Below are 18,204 nucleotides of genomic sequence, written 5' to 3'. Positions count from 1 at the left end.
GTTTGCTATATGTACTACCTTTATTTTTTATTTTTATTTTTGCTGGTCATGGGGTTTGAACTCTGGGCCTGGGCACTGTCCCTCAGCTCTTCAGCTCAAGGTAAGTGCTCTACCACTTGAGCTACAGCGTCACTTCCAGTTTTCTAGTGGTTTTTATTGGAGATAAGAGTTTCACGGACTTCTCTGCCCAGGCTGGCTTTGAACCATGATCCTCAGATCTCAGCCCCCTGAGTAGCTAGGATTGCAGGCATGAGCCACCGGAGCCTGGCTATGTACTGCCTTTAAAATGATAAAAAAAAAAAAAAAAAAAGAAGAGCATTCATAAGAAATGATCAGGAAGTGATGCTGTGGCTCAAGTGGTAGAACGCTAGCCTTGACCTGAAGAGCTGAGGGACAGCGCCCAGGCCCAAGGTTCAAGCCCCACAACCAACCAAAAAAAAAAAAGATCAAGTACATAATTAAAATTGAGAGAACTTTTAGGCTCTGCCTTGATGTTTCTTTCATTTCGTTGCTATTTTATCTCAGTTTATTCATACTATGAAGAAAAGTGTTCCTGAAAAAAATGTGCCTTTCAACAAGTATTTGAGATTGTATGATAGTGATAAACTTAGAAACTTATTTATTGTTCAGCTGCTAAATGATATTTATCCCACCATAGGCAAATATGCCTTTCCTATTTGTAGTTATTCCTCAGATTCTTTATTTTAGGTTTCATTGTAGTGGTTAGCAGAAGAAATACCTTGTATTGTGTTTGCAGTTGATTGTAATAGCATTTATTCAGCTCCAGGTCTGGGTTTATGCTTTCTACTTATTGAGAAGTAGTGGCCAAATGCTTTGACTGATGGCACCATGAGTGTATCCTTGGTCCTCTTCTCTTGTTATAATCTTTTCATTGGAAATTTCTAGTGTGACTTAGATTTTAATAGCCATATATCTATTGATATGTAAGATATCCTGTAGTTAAGTATTTACCAAAATCTATGGTCCTACCACCTACACACACACCACCACCACCACCACCACCACCACCACCATCACCACCAGTCATTCTCTTTGTAGGTTAGTTTTGAGATGACGTAGTTGAATTCCTGTGATAATGTGATCCCCTCTAATTTGGTATTCTCCTTCTAGTCATGTCTACCAACTCTTGCTGTCAGGAACATCAGTCTCTAATATTCCTCCACAGCATTGTTTTGTCTTCTGGATAAAATCCAAGGTCAGTTCCTCCACACTTTCTAGTGTTTTCATTTTACTGAATTCAGTTGCCTTTGTTGAGTGTCAGAGTCTCCCTAGTCTTTCTTTTTCTACCCAGTATTGTTCATGTTCCTCATGATGCATAGAAAAGAGTGATAAGCTGTATCAGCCTTGAATGATCAAAGAAAAAGTGGGGGAGCTGTGTTATCTTCTTCTTCCTTTTCTTCCTCCATCTCTTCTTCTTCCTCTTCCTCCTCATCTCCTCTTCCTCCACCTCCTCCACTTCCTCCTCCTTTCTTCCTCTTCCTTCTCCTTCCTTCTCCTTCTTCTTCTCCTTCTAAGTAAGCCTTTTTTATATCAGTTATCAGTTAACTGTATCCTTTCCTCCTCCTTTTTGGATGAAAGTGAGCTAGAGGTGGAGATTTAAGAGGGAGGATGCCTGAAGTTTAGAGGATTATTTAATAGGGGTCCCGAGTCTCCAAATTCAGATTCTTATATTATTGATATGTAATCAAAGATTAACATTTAAATATTCTAAATGAGAACAATTTGCATCTCAGACAATCTATAGATATATCATGAAATTCAGCCTATGGAGATAATGAACATATTGATTTATCTCAAAGATACATCGGATCCTAGGGTCATTACATCAGCAAACAGCAGAGCATTTTTAGTATTATCTAACTTTAACCACAGACAGACAGTTGTCATTTATAATTATTCCCCTGACTAGCTATTACATTTTTATACATAGTAGGAAAATAAAAGATATTGTTTTCTTTCTGGTTTTATTTTGTTTGTGTTTTTTGTTTTGTGTTAAGCCCCAGTCAGAGCCTTGGAACTGCCCCTGAGCATTTTTGCTCAATTCTGACACTCTACCACTTGAGCCACAGCCCCTGCTCAGCTTTTTGGTAGTTAATGAAATAAGAATTTCTGGACTTTTCTTCCCAGGTTGGCTTTAAACCTGAATTCTCAGATTTCATCTTTCTGAGTAGCTAAGCTTATAGACATGAACCACAGTGCCCATCAGGATACTGTTTTTTTGTGTTTTTTTGGGGGGGTCCAGTCATGGGGCCTGAACTCTGGGCCTAGGCGCTGCCCCTCAGCTCTTCAGCTCAAGGCTAGCGCTCTACTACTTGAGCCACAGCGCCACTTCTGGCTTTTTCCTATTTGCTTATGTGGTGCTGAGGAATCGAACCCAGGGCCTCAGGCATGCAAGGCAAGCGCTCTACCACTGCGCCACCTTCCCAGCCCCCAGGATACTGTTTTTTTAATGATGCCTTCTAATATATTTCCATCTAGCAGTTGTGTTAATATTTTAGTGTTTTATAAAATGTACTCTATAACTTCCTTGGGAGCAAGAACCAGTGCTTTTCAACTTTGCATTCCTGTTGTTTAACAGAAAATAGCATATATAGTCTGTTTGAATTTTTCACAATAATTATAGTCTGTCAATTCATTGCAAACATTGAATTAGTGAAACTGAACTGTTGGTTCAACAGGAAATATGGAATTAGCTTTCAGGAAGTCCTTGGTCATGTTTGTATCCTTGTTTAACACTGTCCGGGACCAATATTGCATTGGGTATGTCATGTGTGTATATATCTGCAAATGACTCAAGTAATACTCTTTTTTGCAAATTGTTCGTGGGTTACAAATAATTTTAGCCAGTAAGAATATAGAATCTTTGAATTAAGAGGACCCAATGTAGTAGTTTTGGACAGTTCACTAAATACAGTCATGAATCATCTAAAGAGATAAGTTCTTAGAAATACATGCTTCTAAGATTTCCAAGTGTGATTTGCATGTGTGAATATTGTATAATACAGTTTCACAAATCAACGTAATTTAAGTAATTTGCTTCATGTGGCCTTCCAGTGTGATTAAGAGTCCTTCAAAACATGAAAAAGATGAGCTACTGCAGAATTAATATGACATACTGGTTTATAGAAAACTGCTTTATAGGTAGAGAGTTATAGTAGGTAGTGCGAAAAATGTAGTAAACACTTCAAGTAGTAATAATGGTGTCTAGGGGTATTGACTAATTTTCTATGCTCATTAAAGAATTAAAAGGCAGGAGTGTGTTTAAAGCAGGTAGAAAATTTATTTGAAAGTGAAAAGAAAGGAGTGAGACTCTGGGTTAGGAAAGGTTTCTCAAAGAGGAGTCTGATAGTCTTCCCGGAGGGTGGTGGTTAGAGTACAAGAGCTTCTCCCATTGCTTCTTCTTTAGGCTTTACACTGATTGGTGGCTTATGCTTGAGCCACTCCAGCCTTTTTCATTGATTGTGGGAAGGAGAACACTTGAGAATTTGCCGGTGGCACCATGGGAACCCGAAGCACTGTGATGGACCCCAGGTTATCTGCCATGTGTTATGTTTGTCACTTTTTATTCCTATCTCAATAAGAGTTCCTATTTCTTCTTCTCAGTAACATAGCTGTTAATTTTCATTACCAAGTATTATGTACTGTGCATACTTTGGATGAGCAGCATTTCATCTCATTTGATAATGGAGATATACAGTAGTGATACATGAAGTGGGCCAGTATTTCCTGAGCATACTTTCAATGAGGTCTTTAAAAGGCCCTGTGAATTGCGAAGTCAGAGGAAGTATGGAAAGCGCAGGCCCTACAGATAGGTGGCATAGCCTGAAATCACAACAGGCCAGCCTGCTTACACTGTGCAATGATCACAACTAAGTATTCTCACATTTTGCCCTTTACAAGTTGAGCACAAATATAGAATGGTCTTCGGTTACTTCCTTTAACTAGGTAAAGTAAATATTATGCTGGCCTTGATTTCTGAAAGTTAAACTGAAGCATACTCACTTAAAATTTTTTTAATGCCCTTAAGAGTGCAAGTTGTAAAAAGAAAATGAACTTACTTAACACTTTTTGAGAACTGATCAAAACAAAGCTTAGCCTTACTTTTAATCGATTAAATTAACATTATCTCAATAAATAATTATTCTTCTCCCTATCTTTTGTTTATAGCTTTTGATAAAAACAAAAGTTTTAAAATGTTGAGCTACTTTAAAAACAAAACCATAAACTATAGATGCGGTAAGACGTTATTACAGATGCTTTTAAAACGTTGCTGAAAATTTTATTTAAAAACTCAAAAAAGTTGCAGAAATACATATTTTATGAGGAATGTATAGAATTATTTTCAAGAAGATTCTAAAATGAAAACAATATTATAGTATACCCTACTACTTGAGCGTTTTCTGTTCAACAGATGTAGTTAAAAAAAGCCCTCAACTTCTATGAATGTAATGTTTAAATCCTTACAAAGTTATGCTCACTGTAAGTATAAACCATAATTCTGAATAAATATCTCCACTTTAGTTTAAGAGGATAGCTAGCATAGCTCACATCTGGGTGGTCCAAGGCTTCATGGAACTTGAGCTTGGGAGGGGGGAACCAGGTCAACCCTCCTCCTTTCTGATACTAACAGCCTGGCATTTGTCTCATGTTGGCCCAAGTTATCCCAGCTCTAATAAACAGTGTAGGTATGATGGGCTTCACAATTACCTTGGGTGATTTTTCTTGGTTACTTATGGGAGAATCTTTCATTACTCTCCTCCCCCATAGCCCGCTGGTCCTGTGATTGTCAAGAGTTTTGAAGCAGGCTCAGTAACAAGAAAGGTGAGCTAGTGAGCAAAGGCCTGGGCAACTTAAGCCTTCATGGATCTGTGCCTACAATTTAAGTTTCCTTCCAAGTGGAAATATAATATGCTTTGTAATCTCCCTTAGTGGTACATTGCACAATCTTTTTTATTGTCACTGTTGAGTTATCTTTTCAGAGGCTCTACATTAGTCTTAGGAAGGTAAGCCAAAATATTTTAATAACAGGAAATATTTGCTATTTTACCTACGATACAAAAGAATTCATGTTTATTGGTTTCAGGTTCTAAAGGTCAGAATTCTGAAGCTGTCGCATCCTTTGCTTTCATAGCTTTGTCAGTTTTGTCATTTCAGAACAATTGTGCTGCATTCCATACTTGGCTATCTTCTCTCTCCCTCATTGTCCCCTTCCCCCACAGAAGTAACAAGAAAAGGAGTGGAAATATGGTTGTGGGATTCCTGGGTAGTGAAAGCAAACCGTAGATAAGAAGATAATAATAGCAAGTGTACCAGGCTGAATTCTATGTATTAACCTACATTCTTTGCTTTATATCTGTGCCTATAAATTGGAGCTTGAACTCAGGGTCACATGCCCTAACTTAGCTCTTTCACTCAAGATTGGTGCTCTACTGCTTGAGTTATGCTTCACTTTTTACCTTCATTGGTTGATTGGAGATGAGTAGTAGGCTGCCTAGGTTGGCTTTGAACTGTGATCCTCAGATCTCAAACTCCTGAGTAGCTAAGAGTAGAGTCATGAGCTTTAAGCCAGTGACTGTAGACCTAGATTCTTAATATTTTACAATTAATAGTTATGACAAGATGTCGCATATTTTATAATAAGCTTTACAATTACACAGCTGTTGTTGGAGTGGTGATTTGCTGCAATAAAAATGTTTTATAGATAATGTAAACAATTTAATCTTCATACTTTTCTCTCTCATTTCATAAGAGGATTTACTATTTAAAAATTGTTCCTTGAACAGGTTCAATAGTTTTGGGAAAATGATGAAAGGGGTAACATTGATCAAGATACATTTTATTCAAAAAATGACATGTTGAATTGAATCCCTTTTGTACAACTATTTAAAGATAATAAAAGAAAAGGAAACAAGCAGAACAACAAACAAACCTAAACAAACCAATTCTTATTAGCTGATCACCTAGGTATTTGAAGCCAAGGATCTACAAGTCTTTCATTTCCTAAGGGTTGATGATTTTGTGTGATTTGTATGTGCTTTTCCAGTACCTGAAATTCTTGTTCTACCTGTCCATCTGGAGAAACCCTACAGCAACAAAGGGGAAATGTATACAGAATTTTGTTAATTAAATCTACTTTTGAACAGGATGATCTTCAAAAATTGTAACCTTAAGAAATAGATGCAAATTGCACATGATGTTTGTGATTTATCCAGTTGTTCATGCAATAACATCTAGGTGAGGTTAAAATTAAAGTGTGCTTTCTAGGGGTTAGAAACATGTGAGCCTAATGACACATTAATCCAGTAAGTAAAGCAGTTCATTTAGTTCAAATACATAATTCAGTGGCAGCCCACTTGGTATTCTAACATCTGGCATATCACCATGTGTGACCTGCGGAGGTTTTTGTTTTTTTCAACATCTCTACTTGTGTGGGCCTGTGAGAACAGGCTTTGCTCCTCTCAAGACACCGCAAGGTCTGGCCTGTCAACACTGATATCTTCAAAGGATCATTTGAAAAGTAGGAGAGGTGAATTTTGAAATCCACAATGTAAAAATGTTATAAACTATTCCAACTATCCATAAGTCAGGACAGGATAAATAACCAGAGACTGTTTTCTATTCTACTCTCCATAATGATCACTGTCTCTTTCTCTGTTATTTATTGACTTGAGTTAACTTTTTATGGCCACTATGTCATTCATAGAAGAAGGAAGAGGAAAAGATTTAGTCTCTGGATAAATTTTTTCTCTCTCTCTCTGTGTGTGTGTGTGTGTGTGTGTGTGTGTGTGTGTGTGTGTGTGTGTGTGTGTTGATGCTTCCTAGAAAGATGTAGGAATAGAGAATTCACATACTGATTCAACAGAACCTGTTGATGCAAACAGAACCTGTTCTGGTTTTACAAACTGAGTAGTTCTATTACTTAATCTTTTGCTGCAAACATTGACTTTTATGAACTGCAAACATGGTCTCTATAAATAACATTCACTACTTATTCTCTTCTGTGTTTTATTTTCCCTTTTTACCTCAACGGGTACTTTACACAGGCAGCTTGCAGCATGGTGGGTTTCTTTTTGTGTGTGTTTTGTTTTGTTTTGGGCGTAGGCTGTGAGATGTGGCATCTGTTTTAGTACTCTGTCAAATGGCAGAGTACGCTCTTTCATCCTGCTTCCCCTTCTTAATTGAATCTAATAGAGTCAGTGATTGTATTTTTTCTTTTGCATTTCTACTTTTGAAAGAGAGTCTATGTATTTTCTTTGAGTCTAAAATATTTTTGCTTACTAGTTTTTTTTTTCTGCAGTAGTGAGTTAAACTCAGGGCCGTTCATTTGCTAAGAAGGCACTCTGCCACATAAGTCACTCTGCCAGTCCTTTTTGTGTTGGTTACTTTTAAACATAGGGTTTTGCTTTATGCCCAGGTCAGCCTAGACTGTGATCCTCCTGAATGTGCTTTCCTGTGCTGTTGGGATGACAGGTAGATGCCCCCTGTCAAGCTTCCTTCATTGTGTGGGGATGACAAGAATATGCTACTATGTCTGGGCAACCATGGAATGGAATCTCCCACATTTTTCTTGCTTAGTCTTGCTTTGAACTGCAACCACAAAACCTAGGTTCCCAGTTAGTTAAGATTGCAAGTTTGATCCACTACTCCTGTTTGCATTTCTTTGTATTATTTTGCCAGTCTCTCTTGTATGTGTGATTATGTATTGTTAGCATGACTGTCCTCTTAAGAACCACCTTAGAGATTAAATACTTGATCCTACTTTATTTTTAAGAAAGCCACTATGAGAAAAAAGTAGAAATTTAATGTAAGACCTCTTTTCCGGGAAATTGTTGATTTTTTAAGGCTTGTACTAAAAAGTCTTTAAAGGGCATAGTAAAAGTATGTTTCATATAGTCTTTTAAAGAGTGACAAAAAGAAACTCAACTGCTGGATTTAAGCTGAAGTGTGTTTGGAGAGACAGTGAAAGCATGCATGGTTGTGAGATCCTCTTTGACTATGAGTTCACTTGATCATTTCTTTATCACTAGGGTCTCACCATGCCCTTGTACTTTATCACTATTCAGAGCTAGCTTTTCTGGAGTCCATATTGCATCGTTTTTCTGACTGAGCCAAGATATTTTTTCTTTCCTTTTTATTGTAATCCAATAAGTAGCAAATCATCTTACAGATTCAAGTGTTTCAGACCTTAAGAATAAAATAAGGTCAGGTGGTTATGGCTCATGCCTGTAATTCCAGCTACTCAGGAGGTTAAATTTTGAAGATTAGTTTGAGGCCAGTCAAGCAGAAAAATGTATGAAACTCTTATCTTCAGTTAGTCAGCAGAAAGCCAGAGGTAGAGGTCTGATTCAAGTGGCAGAACACCAACCTTGAGCAGAAAAGCTAAGGGACAGTATTTTAGCCCTGAGTTTAAACCCCAGTAATAGTACAGAAAAAATTAATAAAATCAGATACCTTTTATAGTAACAGTATGTTAGGAAATAGCCTACAGTGTCGCATAGAAAAACCCAAATGAACAATGTGAAAACTTAATTTCTAAGTACAGAATGATTGTCCACAGTATACTATTGTTGTGGGACATTATTTTCCTTAAGATGGATATGAAAAGAAATTATGAGTTTTCATTTTTGGGTCCTCCAAAAATGTTTGGTTGTATAGAAAATGAACTGTTTTTTCATATTGAGCACAAGAAATTTAGTTAATTCTTTTATTATGTTACAAATAGCCAACAACCCATTTACAACCCATTTACAAATTTTATCATAAAACAGATTAGACTATTTAATGAGCTTCAGAATCATCTTCCCACCACTGTCCTGCCTTGTGCTTCTGTTCTTTGTTTCAAAGACTTAATGGGGCACTGGTGGCTCACACCTGTAAACCTAGCTACTCAGGAGGCTGAGATGATCACCTTTCAAAGCCAGCCTTGACAAGAAAGCCCATCAGACTCTTATCTCCAATTAATTACCAGAAAACTGGAAGTGGTGCTGTGGCTCAAGTGATAGCATGCTCACCTTGAGCTGAAGAGCTGAGGAACAGCGACAACAACAACAAAAAAGTTTCAAAGATGTGAAAGGCATTCATATCTTCAGCATTTACAGGTTAAATTCTACAAATTCTACAAATTTTGGAAAAACAATTACGCTGTAGCTTATATACTATTTCCTTTCATGAACTTCCTGGTTTTACTAGGTGAAAATAATCCTTTTCGCCATGAGTCATGATTTTTTAAAATATTTTTTATTATAAAGATACTGTTCAAAGGGGTTACAGTGACATGAGTAAGGTAATGAGTACATTTCCCATTGAGCATTGTTACCCCCCTGTCCTTTGTTTTTCAGCTACTATCCCTTCCCTCCCACTTACCAAACTCCTCCCTCCCAGTTCCAGATGCCTCTCAGTAGATGAATGGATCAAGAAAATGCGATATATATATAGTATATATATATATATATGCATATATATATATATATATATGAATTCTATACCTCCATCAGAAAGAATGACACTGCCCCAGACAAGCAGAAAAGGTCAAAAGCTATGTATATATGACCCTTTAAGATGATGCTAAACAAAATAAGCCCCAAGATAGGGACACAAGAGGATTTTTCTTTGTCGCTGTTATTTTTAACGTTCAATGTGATTTTTTTTGTTTCTTTTGTATGTTTTTCCCCCATGGTATAACCCCTGTTGTCACTGTATTTGATTCTGTGCCATGAATCTTGTATATACATTTTTTCTAATTTGGGGATGGGAAGGAAAATTACAAAATGCTGAAACAAGAATATAGGTTGACCCCCATTGCAACAATGAGATGTACAACAAAACGTTATGTCGAAAAACGAACTTTACAACTTTGGTAGGGGGAGGAGGATGGGAAGGGATGGGAAGGGGAAACAAAGGAGGAGGAGGCAACAATGCTTGATAAGAAATGTACTCATTATCTTGCCTATGTAATTGTAACACCTCTGTATGGTATTTTAACAAAAAATAAATAAATAAGAATTAAAAAAAAATAAAAGAAAACATACAAAAAAAGATATAGGTTGACCTATTGTAACAAGGAGATGTACAATACATTATGTTGAAAATGATTGTTTTATTACTGTCTCTGTTAGGGTACTTATCATGGCTAGTCTTTTATCTTTAAGGGTCTCTCAGGCTCTAAGCACTTAAAAATGAGGAATAATATATAAAATTCTGTTAATTTCCTACAGGTCTCACAGTGATGCCACAACTTACTGATTCTCAGTAAATATTTGTTGAGTGAATGGGTAAAAGTGCAAATTGAAAGTTTAAGTGATGATTATAATACAATACAAGGTTATTGGTATAAATTTATTATTTGGATTCTTGTCTATACCAGTGCTAGGAAGCTTCAGAAAAGCCTTCAAATGTTATATATGTAGCTCTCAAATATGTAGCTCTCAAATATGAGTATATGTACACATCTTTATGTATGTTTAGTTCTGATGTTTCTTTCGGATCCCAAATATATGTAATTATCTGCAGAGATCTGTCTGTCTATATGTCTTTAATATTAACTTGATCAGAAGAAATCATTTTAACAAATCTTTCTTTCCACTTCAGAAGGAACCACTGTTGGTAACCAGGAGGAATGATTTTGTGCCCTTATTACTATTGCATCTTGGGTTCATTATCAAGTCAACTTTCTCTGTATTGGCTACCTTCCCCACCCCTACTCCAGTGGCCTCTTGGATTTCTGCTTTCATCATCTCCATTTGCATTAGAGTAATGCTTGCAGCCTTTTCTACCCTGACCTTTGCCTGCATTTTTGACCTGATTTTACAATAGGTTTCCCTCTGCCCCTAACATACTTGTCGGTTGACCTTGTCTTTCCCATGTATAACAAAATGCATCCTGTTTTGCAGCTCTTTCTACCTGGAATCTTTTATCATTTCCATCTAGATTCTAAATAAATCTTGCCTCACATCTGTGTACTGAGCCCTGGCTACTCATCATGTGCTAACCACCAGAAATGGAATTTCTTGGAGTACTTTCTGCTTCCTTCCTGCCTGTACCTCTCTTTGCTGTCTAGCAAACCAGAATTACTGGGGAATTGTCTCTCCAATGGCCAATAAATAGGGTCTGGTTTAGAATACTTCTGAGTTTCCTCAGTGGGATTGAAAAAAGTTACTCATAATACTTACTGTCTTGATAAAGAATTCTAGTTGTCTTCATTTCACACCCCTACTGATATTTCTTCTACCATTCTGGTGAACTGTACACTTGAACTTTCGTCCTAAGCTCTGTTTCTAGATGAATAAAATTGAAGACACCTTCTTTGACTACTAAAGGAATTAAGTTCTCTCTCATTTATTTTCTCATTTTCATTCTATGCTTAATACTTGAGACAATATGAAATTTTCTTTGTGACTTTTGATATAATTGATTTGAATGCCTTTGCTCACTTGTGAATTTTAAGACCTAGGAAGGTGGAACAATTATCTTATTTCACTATATCCAACTAAGATACAGGAACTCAATAAATGATTGATGATGAAAAGGGTAAGTGATTTTGTGTAGATAAAGAAGGGCCCAATTTCCAGAAGGGAAATTGTAGGCTGAAACTGCTCAACTCTTCATGAATAAACACTTGACTGTGTCTTAATGGACTTTGGAGCTTTTATATATGGACCTGCTTTGCAGAGAGCATGAAGTTTTAGCTATTCATTTGGCCAGAATTTATGGAGTGGCTCTTCTGTGCTGTTTAGGAAAGGGTGCTTGATGCTTGGCTGGGGTGGCATACTAAGCAGGTCTTTGAAAGAATAATATTGCAAATGAATAGACATCAACAATTCCCAATTGCACAACCTTCTTCCTCTCAGCAGGCAGCTGTTTTTTTTATTAGTCCCTGTGATTCTCTTCTTGGACCTCCATCCGCATTTGTTGTTTTGCTGTCCTGTAGCTTTTTTTGGCTTATGAGCTGTGCCAATGCACTAACTGATTTCTGTTTTCATCTCTTTGTCCCCAGGTCCTTGTATTTATTAGTAAATAATGACTAAATAAATTGCTGGCTGATTTTGTACTGGATTGTAGGTTGATGTGTTACTTGTCTCATTTCAGGAATTTTATTCTAGTTATTTGAAAAGCAACTAGTAGCAAATACAATGACATTGAATGGAATTTTATTGAAAGGATTTTTGCTTTTACAATTCTTTTTAAAAAAATGGCTTGAAGAAAATAGCTTTCAGTTCTCTTTGAAACTACTTTATTTACAAATTAATTGCTTTCAGTGCATTCCCTTTTAGTGCAAGTAATTAGAAGTCTTTAAAAATAATTAGTAACCACATCTACTCCTGGTTTTCGGCAACTGTTCTTTGAACAAAATTGAATAGTGTGGCTAATCTTTTTTTTTGGCTATATGGTTTTATTTTATAGCTTAATGGTGATATTTTTGTTTTTGTTGTTGTTCTTGAGTTGACTCATAGATGTGATATGGTCTTCATTTAGGTCCTGTTGGCATATTATTTCTTCCTCCACAGATAAGTACACTTTCATTGTTTTTGGTTTCTTTTTGTGGTGCTGGAGATCAAACCCAGGATGTTGCACAAGGAAAGCAGGAGCTGTGCCACTGAGCTACATTCCCAGCAAGAATGCTCTTTTAGATAATGTTAGCTGCTGTGAGTAAAATAAAGCAGGATGAAGCACACTGAGGACCTGAGAGAGGGAGGAAGAGAGGGTGTGTGTGTGTGTGTGTGTGTGTGTGTGTGTGTGTGTGTGTGTGTGTGTGTGTGTGTGTGTGTGTGTGTGTGTGTGTATGAGAGAGAGATGAGAGAGAGAGAGAAAAAGAGAGGGAGAGAGGAGGGGAGGGAGCGACAGGAATTTAAACATGATGATGAGGGTCTGTATAAGTATATCCTCTTTGGCTGGAGACACAAATGACAAACAGATATAGTTATACAAAAGCGCGAACAATTATGTACATATGACCATATAAGATGATGTTAAGTGAAATGAACCCCAAGACAGGGACACAAGTGGTTTTTGTTTTCTTTCTTTCTTTCTTTCTTTCTTTCTTTCTTTCTTTCTTTCTTTCTTTCTTTCTTTCTTTCTTTCTTTCTTTCCTTCCTTTCTTTCTTTCTTTCTTTTTTTCCTTTCTTTCTTTCTTTCCTTCCTTCCTTCCTTCCTTCCTTCCTTCCTTCCTTCCTTCCTTCCTTCCTTCCTTCCTTCCTTCCTTCCTTCCTTCCTTTCTTTCTTTGTTTTCTTTCTTTCTTTCTTTCTTTCTTTCTTTCTTTCTTTCTTTCTTTCTTTCTTTCTTTCTTTCTTTCTTTCTTTCTTTCTTTCTTTCTTTCTTTCTTTCTTTCTTTCTTTCTTTCTTTCTTTCTTTCTTTCTTTCTTTCGGAGGGGTCCAGTCGTGGGCATGAACTCTGGGCCTGGGTGCTGTCCCTCAGCTCTTCAGCTCAAGGCTAGTGCTCTACCACTTGAGCCACAGCCCCACTTCTGGCTTTTTTTCCTGCTTATGTGGTACTGAGGAATTGAACCCAGGGCTTCATGCATGCAAGGCAAGCGCTCTACCACTGAGCCACCTTCCCAGCCCTTTGTTTTCTTTCTTGCTATTGTTTTTAACGTACTTAATGTACTATGTGAATTTTTTTGTTTCTTTTGTATGTTCTTCCCCTGGTATAACTCCTGTTTTCACTGTATCTGATTCCAGTGTCCTACATCTTATATATACATTTTTATAATTTGGGGAGGGGAAGGGATATAACAAAATGCTTAAATAAGAATACAGGTTGTCCCATTGTAACAGTGAGATGTACAAGACACTATGTTGAAAACAAACTTTACAGTTCTAGGTAGGGGGTGGAGGGAGGAGTTGGGAAGGTAGGGAGGGAAAGGATGGTAGGGGAAAAACAAAGGAGGAGGTAACAATGCTTGATAGGAAATGTACTCATTACTCATGTAACTGTGACCCCTTTTTACAATATTATTACAATTAAAAATATATGTGAAAAAACAATAAATTGAATTGATTCTTTCAGAAAACAAAAAGCCAGTACAAGGTTGTGCAGGAAGAGGGAATAGGAACTGTTAAGATCTTGAGAAGGGACCAGGAAGTCTTTTAAATGAGACTTGGGCAGGGCATCCAGTGAGAGGCCAGAAGACCAATTGGAAGAGATGGGCACGAGGCTGCAGAATGTATGCAGCCTGTGTGTTTGACTTATATGCTAAGAAAACTCTTAATGATTTTAGAAAGAATAAGGAATCTGGTTGTGTTTCAGAAGATAATCTGGCTTTGGTGGTAGAGATTAGACAATGCGTGGGCAGGAGCAAAATGTCATGAATTAGAAAACTATTTACTTAGATGATCCGCATTAGAATCATCATGATAAGGTTAAATGGAGTTGCGTGGTGCTCTTCTCACTGTCCATCTTTGAAATGTCCTTCATAGGTTCAAGATTCTGTGTTCCTCCTCTTCTTCTTCTTCTTTTTTTTTTTTTATTTCTAACCTACCCTTTCTCCTTCCCAGATATCACTGGTTTATGTGGAGAACCTTTGATCCCTCCATCACTCCAGGAGAAATAAATCCTTCGTCTTCTATGAAGTTTTCCTGCCTTTTTTTGTATTATCTGGCTCAGCCCTACTAGAACTCATTTTCTCATATCTCTGTGTTGACCATCTCAGTCATCAATTTTCAAGTACAAATGGATTGAAAAACACTTGTCTTTAGACATTCATGCCATTGCAGTAAAAGTGGAGATTCCTCTATCTTCTTTTCTCTTGCTGCTGTTTTAACTTAGTATAAAATATTATATGTAACTATAAAAATTCTGACAATACACACACATACACTATAGAAAGATGAGTTCACAAGAGGAGGTACACCAAACAGTACAGGTGCACAGCCTGTAGGCTCCCTGATAATGTGTTTTTTTGATATCATTTAAATGACTTTCAGAGTTTTTTTCTCTCTTTTTAACGATAAGGTGGGCTTTGAGATGCATGAGGTATGGCCATGTTCATCCTACTCTAGATCCTACTCTAGATTTTTTCCAGCTCTAGAGCACAGTTATTCAGAGGGAATTTTGAGGAAACAGTTCATGAATTGGGAAAAAATTACAATTATCAACCAAGGGAATTTCTATCAGTAGAGATAGTCACCTGTGCTTCCTTCAACCATGCTGTTCCTAATACTCCTGTAAGTAGGAAGCATTTCTTCTAAGCTATGTTTCCTTTCTTTCCTTTTTTCTGTGCTGGGCCAGTTCTGGGCCTTGAAATCAGGGCAAAGTGCTGTCTCTAAGCTTTTTTGCTCAAGGATATCTCTCTACCACTTGAGCCATAGCTCCAATTTCAGCTTTTTTGGTGCTTAAATGGAGATAAGGATTTTGTTACTTTCCTATCCAGACTGGCTTTGAACTGCCTTTCAGCTTTCAGCTTCCTGAGTAACTAGGATTATGGGTGTGAGCCACTGGTACTAAGCTATGTTTTCTAAAGAAAACCTTCCAAAATTGAATGGTACTGGAGAGAGTGGGATACAATTCATGATAATTGTTAGTAACAGTTGTACAACACTAGGCTGGAACTTAACCTCTGGAATTTACCTTGTACTTTTTTATGGTGGGGAAGATTCAGCCCAGTATCAGTGTTTTGGGGTTTAATAAACCATGATCTCTTCAATGTAAGTTTAACAATTCTGGTCACACTGTAAACACCTTACTTCTGACTTAACAAAAAGAGAAGAAATTAAACCCTGTTTACCTTTGTCTTTCTTCTTTTTCCTTTATTCCCTCCTATGTTTCCTTCCTTCTTTCTTTATTTTTCCTTCTCCTGTCTCTTCCATGTTAATCCTTCCCTGTTTAGTAAATTTTCTTTTTGTCAAATTCTCTATACTCTGGCATCCCATTATTCTAAACAGCATTCTATCTCATCTTCTCTTCCAGGAGAAAGTCAGCACTTTTCTCAATGTTTTACAGGCTGTGTGTGTGTGTGTGTGTGTGTGTGTGTGTGTGTGTCTAGGAGAGATCATTAATCTCTGTTGGTTCTGATTGTATAGTTGTTATTTGATGTAAACCTCTGATCAGCATTTCTTCTCTCTCTGTCATCTTGACTTCTGTAGTTTCCTTCAATATTTGAGGAAGTCCTTTTCTTTTTGGCCACTAGAATCCTTTTCTTATCAACTAGACTTTGATGGCATGCTGGGAGACAAACAAAGAAGGGTCAGAAAGTTGCAGCAACTTGAAATTATTTAGGAATTTTCAAATACTTCAGTTGTTTTTTTTTGAAAGAGACTATCTTGCTGGATGTCTTACACCTGAAGCCCATCTTCTACTTAAGTTCTTTTTTTGAGTGGTGGGGTAGGGTCCTGTCGTGGGCCTGAACTCTGAGCCCGGGCTCTGTTCCTCAGCTCTTCAGCTCAAGGTTAGCATTCTACCACTTGAGCTACATCACCACTTCTGGCTTATTTTTTTTTTTCTTCTGCTTATGTGGTGCTGAGGAATCGAACCCAGGGCCTCATGCATGCAAGGCAAGCGCTCTACCACTGAGCCACCTTCCCAGTCTCTACTTAAGTTCTTGAAGCCATCTTCAATTGCATTTTATTTTCATCTCCGCGCCTCACTGTCTCCTTACAGTTTCATTTTTTAAATTGTATTTTGCAGTGGAATGGGCTCCAACATATCTTAGCATAAAGAGTTCTTTATACTTTCTCAAACAAAAGAATCATCAATGAACTCATAAACTTTTAGATGCAGAAAAAAATGTAACAAAAAGATGGACAATGACATTTTCCATTTACATTGGGCCAGAGTAAATTTCTGAATAGAAGAGATGTGTGTGTGTGTGTGTGTGTGTGTGTGTGTGTGTGTGTGTGTGTGTGTGTTCCATTCCTATACAGCTTTTCTAAAGCAAGGTTTGTATATTCTAAAAATACAGATACCCTACAGATCATGGATTTTTCTTTTAATAGAAAGTATCTACTAGTTTGCAAAAAATAACAAAAATAAAAAACAAATAAAAATAATTTTATAATAGAATCCAGTTTTCTTGAGACAGTGGTGCCAAAGAAGTTTGATGAGAGTATATAGTCTTTGCAACTTGGTTTTCTTTTCTTCTATGCTCTATGAATGATTTTGGTTATTTGTTCTGTGGCCCAATATGTTTTCATATGTTAAAATGTTTGTACCAATTGCTTGTTGGCGGAGTTATGATTAGTACTGAGACCCTGTTTAAGCTGGAACTCACTTTTCTTTGTAATGCTTTGATTATATATATATTATACATTATATATAATAAAAGCATACATATATATTTTTATATACTAGAAAGATGAAATAGGACTTTGATGACAGGCTAGAATGTTCATAAGGAAAGTTATGTTTGTAACAAGTTAAAATACTTGAAATTCCAATTATATCTCACATAAATGCCTTTCCTCAAGTCAATGCTGTTACAGTATACTGTACTTGCTGCAGATATGGCAGCTTCTTTGTTTTCATACCTGCTCTAAGTAAGACATATTCAAGGAGCCATTTTTTCCATCTTCTGTGTAGCTTTCCAGAAGACAAAGCCTTCCAGGTGAAATTCAAAGACTCATGATTGGGATTGTCCTGACAAGACCCATGTATGGAAGGCTTGTTTGTTACCCTGTTATGCTACTGAGAAGTGGTGAAATCTTTATGAGGTGGAGCCTAGTGGGTCATTGGAGGGAATTTGGGACAAAGGCTTTTCTTCCAAGCTGGTAGGAGGTAAGCAGCTTCCTTTGCCACATACTCCCTGGTATGATACTTTTTTTTTCAACACAGGCCCAAAGGCAATGAGCTCAGCAAACTTGGACTGAAATCCCTGGAATTGCCAGCAAAAATAAAGTTTCTGCATTAAGCTTGTTCATTCTTGTATATTACAGTAAATGAAAGCTAATACAGTTGATTTAATCAGCAGAGTCTTTAGGAGAGAGGACAATGAAGAGGAATAGATGGACTGAAAGAAATTGAGCCAGATTGGCATGGAGCTCTTTACTTTTCTCTAGGATAACTCATCTTCAGTTGTGAGATGCAGAAAACTTTTAATTTCTGGGCCACTCCTTTTTCTGTGTCAATATGTTTTCTATTCCAATTAGGATTGGAAAATTGGGATCATTTTAGACAGTTTGAGATTCACTTGTATATGAAAAGCACATGCATTTTCTTGCATTGAATTTTTATACATTTTATATTTCTAATGCAA

General features: G+C 36.9%; 1 protein-coding gene across 1 annotated transcript in view; it reads left to right on the top strand.

Annotated features, from left to right (window-relative positions):
* Positions 1-18,204, top strand: part of Pdgfc (platelet derived growth factor C) — a 197,413-nt gene that overhangs the window by 40,409 nt on the left and 138,800 nt on the right. The window lies entirely within an intron of this gene.

Source organism: Dipodomys spectabilis, unplaced genomic scaffold, assembly GCF_019054845.1.
Source record: "Dipodomys spectabilis isolate Male_0828 unplaced genomic scaffold, ASM1905484v1 ptg000436l, whole genome shotgun sequence".
In the NCBI taxonomy this organism is placed as follows: Eukaryota; Metazoa; Chordata; class Mammalia; order Rodentia; family Heteromyidae; genus Dipodomys; species Dipodomys spectabilis.
This window is presented reverse-complemented; position numbering and strand designations above follow the sequence as displayed.